This window comes from Gorilla gorilla, chromosome 4, assembly GCF_029281585.2.
Source record: "Gorilla gorilla gorilla isolate KB3781 chromosome 4, NHGRI_mGorGor1-v2.1_pri, whole genome shotgun sequence".
Taxonomy (NCBI): domain Eukaryota; kingdom Metazoa; phylum Chordata; class Mammalia; order Primates; family Hominidae; genus Gorilla; species Gorilla gorilla.
The window spans coordinates 96,686,278-96,698,824 of record NC_073228.2 but is presented as its reverse complement, the minus strand read 5'-3'; the positions used below and the strand labels follow the sequence as shown (position 1 = coordinate 96,698,824).

The window sequence follows — 12,547 nt, the reverse complement described above, 5'->3', positions numbered from 1 at the left end:
CAATAACCACAAGCAAGATTGACTAATTAGATTGTGACCTCTTCTTGCCTATGTGTTCTTGTCCTGTTTCCAGGAAATATCAACTTTAACTTTTGACTGACTGTCAAGGTGTCTCACTTTTGCTTTTAACTTGATGTCAATGGATTCCTTCAAACCAATAACATCTCTGTGATGATATTTAAGCTTTAATTCTCGCAGATAATTATAATACTTGTTTTTAATTTTTTAACATTTATCATTTAATAATTCTCAGGATTCAAGATTTGAAAAATATAAATTTCCCAAGAAAGCCTGAGAAGGAATTCCCATATAGAGACAGCATCCGGGTCATTTGTACTACAGTGAATATTCATAATAGCTCCTGTCTCAGTATTTGCATACAGTCCACCTGCCTTCATGTTTCTATACTTAATATCTCACAGAGCAAGGAAAAGTGGCATCTATAATTTTTTTTTTTTTTGAGATGGAGTTTTTGCTCTTGTTGCCCAGTCTGGAGTGCAGTGGCGTGATCTCAGCTCACCACAACCTCCACCTCCTGGGTTCAAGTGATTTTCCTGCCTCAGCCACCGGAGTAGCTGGGATTACAGGTGTGTGCCACCATGCCTGGCTAATTTTGTATTTTTAGTAGAAACGGGTTTCTCCATGTTGATCAGACTGGTCTTGAACTCCTGACCTCAGGTGATCCACCCGCCTCGGCCTCCCAAAGGGCTGAGATTACAGGCGTGAGCCACCATGCCAGGCATGATAAGATTATTTGACTTGTTAATGTAAAATAAGATTCAATCACCATCAGAAAATTACTCTAGATATTAGCTTGAAAAAACATCATGTGTCCAATGACCTACTATATGTCTAAGAGCATGCTATTGAGAATAGAAACACATTGTTTATGAAAAGATACTCAGCTAGTCAATGAGATGAGGTGGTAAATGTGTCAACAGTGACAGGCTCTGCAAACAAAAAAACAAAGTCCAATAAGTGGGGAAGAGATTCCAACAGTTTACTGTAGGAAACATGTGATTCCTTTTAATTTCAACCTTCCTCATTTAACAACAATGTCAAAGTAATGATTTACATGTACAAAAGACAACATCATGGTGAATAATAAAATTAGTACCAGGAAGCACAATTCAGGAACTCCAACTACATTTGTTCCAGGACCATTCCCTATGGCAGTGTGTTCTTCCCCGCTTATGTTACTAAAGTGCAAATATCACCAAACAGACAAAGAATCTTAAAAGATAGATTGTCAAAATCAAAGAGAAGAATGCAAAATACATGCCCCAGAAAATGATATAAACTGTTTTTTTTCTTATGTTATACATGACAGTGAAGATATTCCATTCAAATTTTCTTTTTCCTTTAGCACCAGCACATTGAAAACATACAAATTTTCTGCTGGAGAAAATCAAAAGCTAAGTTAAACATCCATGCACTGAACTCTGAACTCTTTGATCCATATGACACTGAAGACTCCAGAGGTGATTCCAAAATTAATACTGTCATTGGTATATTTTTCTCAAAGAATTCCTCAAGTTTTTGGTGAAGGCTGAACTTAGTTACCATGTCCTTAGCATATGTTCTTTTGAAAAGCAGCTGTTCTACAGCTTTGCAAAGCAAAAAACCACAAGACTAATATGAAATCTAAAGCAAACACAGGCATGGTCAAATGGTCAGTTTTGTGTCATTTACAGCAGGCTGGACAAACCTCCAGGGCATCAACCCTACAGTGCCCAATTCCAAAGCAAATGTCAGTGAGAACTATATCTCCCTTGTCCGCCATAGGCTTTCACTTAAATTATGTAAATACTGAGGAAGATTCATGAAGTCAAAGTTTTTTTGTTTGTATTTGAAAAAACAAGGAGTTCAGTTATTTCATGTAATATGATGGACATTGAGTCAAGAATTGGGCTTATCAATTACTGACATCTAAAAATCACTAATTTTGTTAAATATTTAGGTAGTTTATGTGACTTAAAAAATATTAACTATTATTTCTTCTTCCTGTGTATTCCATGGTTATCTTTGCTAATGAGGTACTATAACATTTTGACAAAAGCATTAAATATGTCACAATCTAAGGAAGATCAAAGTCAAAGTTATAGTAATTGTTACTTTTCCTACAAGTATCATTGGAAGTTGAAAAACTAGCATTATAAATGAACCAATCACTGAAAATCTTCTCAAAGTTAATAGAAAAATAACTTCTATTTTATTTTTGGGATCTAAAGAACTAGAAAATGGCAACTTCTAAAACATATAATAAAAATTGTTATTTTACCATTCTTGTATTTTCAAGTGTAAAGCTGTTTACAAACTTTGCAGGCTGATGCCACACTGAGATAGTTAATGTGTTGCCTCATGGTGGCAAACCATTAGAATGTTCTGCATTATAGGGATAAGGGATTTTAAGATGAGAAAATTTCACAACATTTTTTATCTAATCGAAAATTGACTGCAATTAATATTTCCTCTAAGGCAAGAGAGAGATTCCACCGAGACATGTACCTTCTTCCACTCAAAGGTAATTATCAAGCTCCAGAAATGATTGGTTTAATAAAATTTCTAGTGATCATATAGAAAGTATGTGTAATATAAATCAGAAGACCGAACATTCCTATAAATACTGCCAGTACTTAAATACTTGTCATGGAATGTATCCATGCTTGCTTTCAGATTTATCTACAACATATGTCTCAGTTAAGAATTTTACAAATACATCCAGCTATAGGCTATTGCTTTTCTTTTAAAAAAATCTACTAATTTTGGAAAATAATATGTGTAAGCATAACCATAGATTATTAAATGATATGGCACATATTAATATGTATAATTATAGATAGATTTATATATAAATGTTTATATGCAAATACAACACATTTCTTATAACTTTCTGTATCGAGGTTTTCATTAATATAATTTGATTTCTGAAATTCTTTTCTATTTAGAATCACTGGAAAGAGCCTTTGACCTACTGGGAGAGATACTAAAATAGATTCCTATATGGAGAGAAAATAGAAGGGAATATTTTCTATTCATACTAATCCTGAAAATGTTCCAGGTCACTGACCCACACTGATAAGGGTGTACATTAAACTCCACCTATCGTTTCATGATACATTTAATTTCTGGATACTAAATCTTAAAATGTTCCAGTTGTAACCTAATACATTGTTTCTTCATCTTACAAGGGGAAAGAAGATACCATGCAATTCAAGCTCTTTGCACACAAAAATGAAAACACTGGACACTGTAGATTGCTTACTATCTTTGTCAAATTTAAATGCCAGTGTGAAATTAAATATAATGTTAAGTATTTGCTGCTTGCCTTTCTTTAGAAGAAAGAGAAAATAACACGTTTTATTTTTGTGGGCTCAGTAAATAACTAGATAAAAAGTTTAGGTTATTGACAACACAAAGATTATTTTAACTTAAACTAAGTTTTTTTTTTTAAATCAACTTTTGCTCATTAACCACCCTACACGTGTACTCTGTGGGTATTATACAGAAGTGTTTCAGTCCAAGGTCTGTAAGGAAGACTTAATTGAGAAGAGCTATGTGTTTTTATTTATAAACTTAGGAATTGTGATATGGGGAAATGAGTAGTTCAATCTTTTTAGAACTTTAATGGGCACATTTTAAGAGATTAGTAACACCTCTTCAACTCACCCAGCTTCTCAACCCTGCTCTAAGGGAATCACATGAGCACTTGACCTCAGTAAGATTTTAAGAAGAAAAACAAACTTCATAAAACTTAATCACGTTAGTTGAAAGCTGGAAGGATGTTTTAATGCTTCTCCTAAGCCACCAAGTTCCATTACCTGAATCCCATCAACATAATCCTTTCTAAGGAAGAAAAGAATGAATCAAATGGAAAAGATTTGTAATTGAATTATCTTCAATCTCAGCGCCAATTAGAAACATTTTTTATTGGCACACCTAGATATAACCTTGACTGTTTCTAATTAGTCCATCAACTCAGATAATAAGAAATGCAGGAACATTTTTACAGTGTTATAAATTGAAAAGAGTTCATATTGTGTATAACATGTGTACTACCCATATATGAATAGATGGAGAGGGAGGAAAGAAAGAAGTGTATTTATAATAGGGTAAAGTGTTATCCCATAAAATATTTCCATTACTGAGTAAAGAAGGTCATTCCTTTGTGTAGAAAGAATTATAATTCTATTGCTGTCTATGCCATATTCATTTTAGCTATTACCATGTTTTAGCCAGTTGTGCTGTTTGAGAAAAAATGAATGTGGTATATAGTTTGTCTTAAAGTAGACCTATCAATATAATAAAGATTTTTGGCATCGTCTTCCATAAAATAGTTGATAGTAAAATTGGATCTTGGGAGTGATGGGAGATGTGCACTTCAAACTGATTTCTGAGTAGTTAGAACATTTTTAGGTGTCAAGGTTCATTTCAGAAGTGTAACTGAATGCAAAAAGAAGCATACTTAATTTTCTATTCTGATATTCTGAAACAGAAACACAACATCCCTGTGACTTCCTTTCTTAGAAGGCTTGATAAATAAACACCCTGGGTTCTCCTGAAAAGAGAGAACTTTCAGGAGTTCTCTGTTATAGAAGTAGACAAAAAAATGATTATTTGCTGCACAGAATATTGTTTGTGGGTTCTTATTTTTATTTAATACTCTTTACACATGATGTGTATTTCTCAGCTCTGGGTTTTAAGAAATAATTTTACTTCTCAAAGAGGCAAAACTTTTTGGACAGAAGTTTTCCATGTGTACCTAAAAAAATGCAATGATTTTGGTAAAAATATATTCAATCTATTTTAATAATTATTAGTGAAAAAGATTTTTTTTTTATTTTAAACTAAGATGACTATAAGCAATTTCTTTAACCAATCTGATTATTTGGTGGGCTTTTATTTCCAAGCATAAGGTTCAGTTCAATTATCTTTGTGCTTCTTCTTCCAGGTGTATAATTGTAAACAGTTTTAAAGCAAACTGCATGTATCTAATTAGGGCACTTTTATTCCATCCTATCAACGGTACTTATTGAAGATCTACTAGAGACTAGACACTTACTATAGATGAGTGTAGATTAAAAATAAATAAATAAATAAGACCTGCTCACTGCAGTCAAGCAGTTTTTGCTCTAGACATATTTACTTGAATAACTTAATGTGAGAAAAACTTTAGTGTCTAAATCATAATAGTATTCACAGAAGTTAATAAAATGAAAGTCAAGTTTGAAACAGTATTTAACTTTTTTCAATCCTTATAAATAAATTTTAATCTATTTCTTTAAACAATTCTTTATTTCTTACATGCTGTTTTTCGTTATTAGACTCTAAAGTTTGTCACTCACTCATGTATTTGAAATAAAAGCAAATCTTTACAATAAAAATAAAACATTTCCGTACTTAAGAAAATGCCCATTTGCCAAATTGGAGATACAATAGATCGTCAGTTAAATGTGAAAAAGGAATTTTATATTTATCAAAATACATGCTGTATTACCAACTTAATGGTAAGATAAAAGAATTACTTTAAAGTGTTTTTGCATACATTTTTATTCTATATAACTTTCAAGGTCATCAAAAGAGTTATAGAGCTGTAAAGTTATTCCAGACATAAGAATTTTACCATTATCACTTTTCACTTTATGTAAATTGAATGAATTACATTATCATAGCTAGAATACTTAAACAATAATTAACCCTATGATTCAGTACCTATTTTTAATAGCACATTTTCTTCTAGATTGTTAGTAACTGTATTGGTGTTTGGTAGGGAGCTACCATTTTTACTAGTTACCTGCATATATTGTACAGCACTGTCTTTAGCAATTTCTTGTTATGCTTGCATATACTAGCTGGTTAAGGGTGGGAATAGTAGCAGGGAATTCTCAATTGCTCTTATGAATTTGCAATTGAGAGATTGCAATTCTAGGTTCTGGCTCTTTTGCTACTAGAAACGCATAATCATTTAAAAATATATGTACTCTTATTGGGTCATGCTCTTTATAGGAACATGTAGGTCACATACCATCTCCTGATATCATTCCCTTGTACACAATACCATATATATATATATATATAATTATGAAATATGACTTCATTCTTTGCCCCTGGGGAGAATAAAAAGTTATACAGCTATATAAGACTGAAATACCCCTTTCCAATCTAGGACCAAGAGAGTGATTCTTTGGGAATGGAAAAAAGGAAGAGACTGTGAGGAATTAAATTTAGGTTTAATATTGCTCTAAGTTTATTAATTTAAAAGGAAGGGTAAGTTTTCAGTTGTTTGTCTGAAATGGCAACAAATGTAAATACAATTTTAAGATATAATTTTATCCCCTAAGTTTATCATAACATTATGTTTTTATTTGTACTTACATTATGATAATTACCTCAAAAAACTTAAGAAACTGAAGGGAAAAATATGTCTAATATAGCTAATAAAAATAGTTTTGCTTGGATGCTAAGAATTAAACAGGTGGTATTTTGGCATACATTTGTTAGTGAGAAAAATGGCTAAAATACTAATTGTCATTTCTTCCCAAAACATAAAATTCTCTTTTAAATAATTTTTTTATTCACAATTATTTCTTCCAAACATTCTTATTGTACAAGTGTAAAATGTCATGTACCTTTTGAACATCTCTGAACATTAACAGAAGATATAAAGATATTCAAAAAGGGTAGTTGTTACACGTACTTTGAAGCCAGTAATCACATATTTGTGTTTGTTACTGATGTCTTAATGTCCCAAAGTTGCTCTAAGTAGTTACAAGAACACAGAATAAAAATCATGAGCTTGGGGAAACATATTTTCTAACCAGTAGAACATCAATATGCCACAAATATTTTCTCTACTGACAAACTGTAATGAGGTAAAAATGCCTTACTGCAGTAAAATCTTACCTTGAGGTTAGATGCCATCTATCTGTAGCTAAGGCATCCAAAACAAAACAAAACAAAAAAACAAAAAAAAAGTGTAATTCTTACCAATACAAAAAACAAAACTCAGACTATTGTAGGAGTCTGCCATTTTTCATAATAATTTTATGTTTAATCATAATTTTACCATTTGTAATCTTTTCAATTTTTCTGCTTTTTCTATTAGAGATGAGTTTTGACATTACTGGTGTCCAAAACAAGTAAAAGAAACAGGTAAAATATAGTAGAGGAGATGAAAAATATAGCAATGATCTCACATTTGTGTAGTTCTCTAGAATTTACAAAATGCTTTTGGATAGAACAACAACCTCAAATTGAAGTCCAGATTAGAATATTAAATTGATCAATTCTTTATTATTATTACTAACATTGTTTTACAAACTGTGAGGATATTCATTACACAGTACAGAGATCTGGTACTCATTTTGAGGAATGAAATGTAATGACTAAACACAGTATAAACAGTATAACCTATTTCACATTTCATAGAAAAGCTATTTGCTTTGGGTAAGTAAATAAATCCTTTCCACTCAGAAACAACTGTTGCAAATATGTAAATTTTAGATAATCAAACACTGTCCCTTGAAATAGTCTATTTATTGTAACTCTAAAAATCATTCTGGGGATACTTAGCTTAATCTCAGGGTACATTATACATTTCACACATTTAACATTTTATTTTGTAAAAAAGGCAATTGAAATTGAGTACCTCTTTATTTTGGTGGAGGGTATTATAATCATTTTTCTCTAACTTTTAGATGTCAGGGAATAGTACTTGGATTTTACATAGATATGTTTTATCTCTTCAGAATGCAAGCTCTGATTTCAGATTTAGTCAGAAAAGAGATACACATAAATCTGTATGACCAGAAGAGATAAGTAGATCGTAAAAAGTCCACACACATCATAACCCTGCACATCTAACACACAGATAAGGACAGTTACAGATTATTATGGCATGGATAACTTGATAATCTATGGTGAATCTATGATAAATTTCAAACTATAAGAAATACAATGACTCATATTTTTTAAGGAAACAAACCACGAAGGCATAAATTTACCCTGAGATTTGTGTCACTAAGAAACTGAATAGTTCAAAGTCAAACATTATATGACATGCTTTAGATTGCTCTTATGAAAGGCACTATAGAAATGTCACCCTATTATAACCTACTGTATTTAAGAATTAACTGCAGCAGAATAGCCACAGGAGATGAATATATACTGATATGATCATCCCCTCCTATTACTCACCAGTAGTTAATACAAAGCACGCTTTAGAAAAGAATCTATAAGACAAAGAAATAAACACACTGTTAAAAAAAGTACTGCATTTAATATCAGGATTTTTAAATTAATTCTAACAAACCCTTATATTGTAGTATTTTATCTTTAATAATAGGAGCCTTTCATTTAAATGATGCAATCAGTATGCCACAAGCGGGTTCTTTCTTTAGTGGGAGGAGTTAGCAGCTCCAACATTCAATTGACCTGTTTCCAAATAATCTACAGGAAAAAAATGAAGATTAAGTCCTCTAACAAGAGCAGTTTTCACAGCCTTGCATACAAAGAGAAGGATTCGGTAAAAAGATGAGAGGGCAAGCCGCATTGTGCTGGCCCACTTAAATCTTATTTCCAATTCACTAAATGTGTTATTTGACTTGGCAAGTGAACTAGTATGTGTATTAGATCAGCAGGGAGCCTAATCAAGGAGATGCCAAGTTTACTGCAGCCCCTCTGAGCTGCATTAGCCTCAACTAGTGACCTTAAGCAAAGTGGGTGGTTGAACCCAAAAGAGAATAGCATTAACTTTTGCTTGAAGTTCAGCCTGAAGTCTCCTTTTGTGCCTTATTCCAAAAAAAAAAAAAAAATGCAAAAAGCATTTAACAGAATTGAATATAACAGAATTGAATCTAGTCTGCTCAGCACCATCTTCACACGCAAGGCTTCATAGAAGCTTGCCTCCATTAATGCTGACACATGCAAAAGAAATGAAAAGCATTAACTCAGCTGAGGCACTTGATTTTGCAGCTGCAGAACAATTCACTTTGTAACTCAGTAACTAAGATGGGGTTTTTCCGCCCAGATAAATTGCTAATTTGCTAATTGATACAAAAAGTATTTTCAAATATTAAATAAACTGCAAATAAAGCAAAAAGAAAAAGAACACTAAGTTACAAGGACACCTGAAAAATATATAGCTTAGTATTAACAGATATACATGTTTTTAAAGACCTATTTTACCTTGTACACAGCATTGAGCATCCATTCCCAGTTGTATGTAATAGCTTGGATGTGTAAGTGAACTCTTCAACGATATATTTGTACCAAGTAAAATGCAAACCTGTGTAGTTAAAAAATGTTGTTATGTAATAAATTCAAGCAATAGATTTATCTTTAGAAACATCTTTGTTCTCAATTTAGTTTCCCTATTTTAAACTTTCCATCTTGTCTATATACTCAAAGACTTCTAATAATGCCAGTTTTACACATTGTTTAGAAATACTTTGGAATCTATCTTTAATTCCAGGATGTTCGACTCAGAAATACTCATACAGCAAAAATTGGTTGGATATGAGGATTACAAAGTTATTGAAGCTCAAAGACCTTCCGTAATGCCTTTGGTTGTAAAAGTTTTCTCTTTCCTAAGGCAAGGTTCTTTTCTTTTCTTTTTTTATTCATCCTTCATTTTCCACTGTTTGTTCGGCTTCCCTCCTCAGATCTGAAACGAAGCCAAGCAAAGCACCATCACCTTCTGGAAAGTGCAGAAACTGCAATCAAGATCAACAAAGAAAAGCACCCTTCCCATAGATTCATCTCTTTGGCGTTTAAGTGTTTGGGCGAGTCTACAAAACTCAGATTCCTCATTTAACTAGATGTTCCAGGTCACGGAGATATTCTACTAAGGCAATTTTCAAAAGACCATAAAACCACCACATCAATTTATGCTTGCAGGTAGTATAATTGCCTTTGTATCATATATTTTTAGAAAAAGTGGCTTAAAACAATTTGAATAGTGCTTTAGAAATAAGACCCTGAAATAATTGACGCTGGTATTGCCTTTCTTAACTCTGGGATTTCAAAACATTTTCCAAACATTAATTGCAATGGGACCCCAGTGAGGCTGATATTATCATACCTATTTTCCAAGACGATAAGCAGGGAGCGCAGGGCCCGTTTCTTGTCTTGCCCCATGCCCTTCAGAGCTTGTCCAAGCTCAGAGCTCCCTTAAAAACCATTGGATCAGCTCCATGGGAGCACAGAGGAAAATGAGAAATGGGCTCTTGGAGATTTAAGGGATTCTGTAAGGTCGTGTGTGAGTGAGCTGTAGCTAAAAGTCAAAGCTGGAAATCTAAGATTCCTTATTCGGTGCTTGGATATATTTCTTCATTAAGATAATTCATGTAGAATATCAGGCTTGCAGGAATATGCTGGTAAGAAGTGGACTCTGTTGCTGTTTGTTTTTGAGTAACTTATTTAATAACAAAAATGCCTCCCTTTGATTTGAATAAAAATAAATGGCTGGATTTTCACAGGCAGCATGCATAGAAGACCAGCAAGGGCCAACAGTGAATTTCGACACTGACTTTTAAAAATTGTGAAAGAGATGCTAACAGCCTAATTTGCAGTGGAGACTAGATTCTGTGGCTGTATCAGGTGGTGGTATAAAGAAGAGCCATATACAGAAGGTGAAATGAGGGGTTAAAAGTCACGCTAAACATGCTGCAAGGACCTGTGGGCATCCCAACCTTTTTTTCTTTAATTGGGAGGAGAAGAGCTTTTCACTAAAGAGTAAGTTCCACAATGTAGGCCGGTAGCCCAACTGGGAAATACTCTTGATTTGAACAGTTTGCAGCAGTTCTTTTCTGAACTCTTTATATAGATCCTCTTTCAATATGGGGACACATATTTTAAGGTAAAAGGGGTATTTTACTAATTTTTTTAATGAAGCTTTCACTGCAAGCAATACTTGGAGTTAGTAATCACCGGCTGGTTTCTTTCCCTCCTGCACTGCAGGAATGAGGCCACTTTCACAGCTGGTTGTCAGCACATCTCTTATTACTAACACCAATTATTGATTTTTAAAAGGCCTATGCTATTAGTACCCTGCTACATCTCTTCACGTACAATATGTGTTTTAAAAATTCCTTTTGTAAAAATATAAAATCTGAGTCCAACCTTTCTATCATCACTGTGCTTGTTCTTTACATTTTATCTTATACCTTCACAGGAAAGCAAACCAGGAATCTTTTTTTTTTTTAACTTTTGGGCTAATTTAGAAGCAGAAATACTTTGCCCATATGATCTGTCTGGCAGGTATCACATTATAAAAAAGCAAATGGTGTGTAGTGAGGGAGGATGAAAGAACATAATTAGAGGGTTTAGGATCTTCTATCCCCTTTTCTCTGCCTTTATTTCGTGCTATCCCAATCTATGTTTAAGCCAATCATAAAAACCCACCTGGCGTCATCCCCACTAGGATGGCTGCTTTTGCATAGGACTGCACCCCAAATTGGACTTTTCTCTTCTCTTTGAAAGTTCTCAATGAAGGTGAATTTTAGGATTTCTTTCAAAAGATACTATTCACACGTCAGTCACTCTAGTTGTTGATATATTGTCCAAATGATAGGCAGCTCTGAGAATATTTATCTTTAGCAATATTTATAGGTGTATTAGTTTCGTAGAGCTGGTGTAACAAAGCTCTATGAAAACGCTACAAAGCTCACCAAAAACTGGATGGCTTAAACAGCGGAAATTAACGTTCTCATAGTTCTAGAGGCTAGACATACACCATCAAAGTGTCAGCAAGGTTGGTTTCTGCTGAGGGATGTGAGGGAGAATCTGTTTATGCCCATTTCCTAATTTCTGGTAGTTTTCTGGAAATTTTGGCATTTTTTTGATTATAGATGCATTTTCTGGTATCTTCCTTCATGCTCACATGGGATTCTCCCTATGTGTGTGTCTATGTCTGTGTCTAAATTTCCCCTTTTTATAAAGACTCAGTCGTATTGATTACGGACCACCCAAATGATTTCATCTGCTAGGATACTATATCCAATTAAGGTCACATTTACTGAGAGAAAGCACTTCAACAACTTTTTGGGCAACATAATTTAAACCATAACAATGGTTTGTTATATGACGTATATATGATACTATATATATATAAATCATTATTATCATTGATTATATATGTAATCAAATACTATTTTATTATTTACAAAATACATGGTGATCATAAGAGAATATTTTACAAATTACAAATGGGAAAAGTACATGGCATTACTAAAACGTCAGTGCCAATGCCTCAGCAGAGAAAAATTAGTGCATTAATTAGTTACCCTCTGATGGATAGTTTTTAGGTAATAGAGACAGGTATTGGTAAGAGAAATGGAATTTTAATTTCATGAGGATGCTAGAAAATTGCAAGTTGGAAGATCAATTTTATTTACTCCATCATTAACATGTGCTAAGTGAATATCTAAAGCAAGCTTGTCCAACCTGCGGCCTGTGGGCTGCATGCGGCCCAGCATGGCTTTGAATGTGACCCAACACAAATTTGTAAACTTTCTTAAAAGATTATGAGGGTTTATTTGCGATTATT

The 12,547-nt window shown here is 33.2% G+C and overlaps 1 long non-coding RNA gene across 1 annotated transcript in view; it reads left to right on the top strand.

Moving 5' to 3' along the window:
• LOC129533517 (uncharacterized) overlaps nucleotides 1–12,547 on the top strand; it is a 311,392-nt gene that overhangs the window by 118,366 nt on the left and 180,479 nt on the right. The window contains exon 4 of the long non-coding RNA XR_010133908.1: nucleotides 9,663–9,897. This is a non-coding gene — a long non-coding RNA (uncharacterized lncRNA). The remainder of the gene's footprint in view (nucleotides 1–9,662; nucleotides 9,898–12,547) is intronic.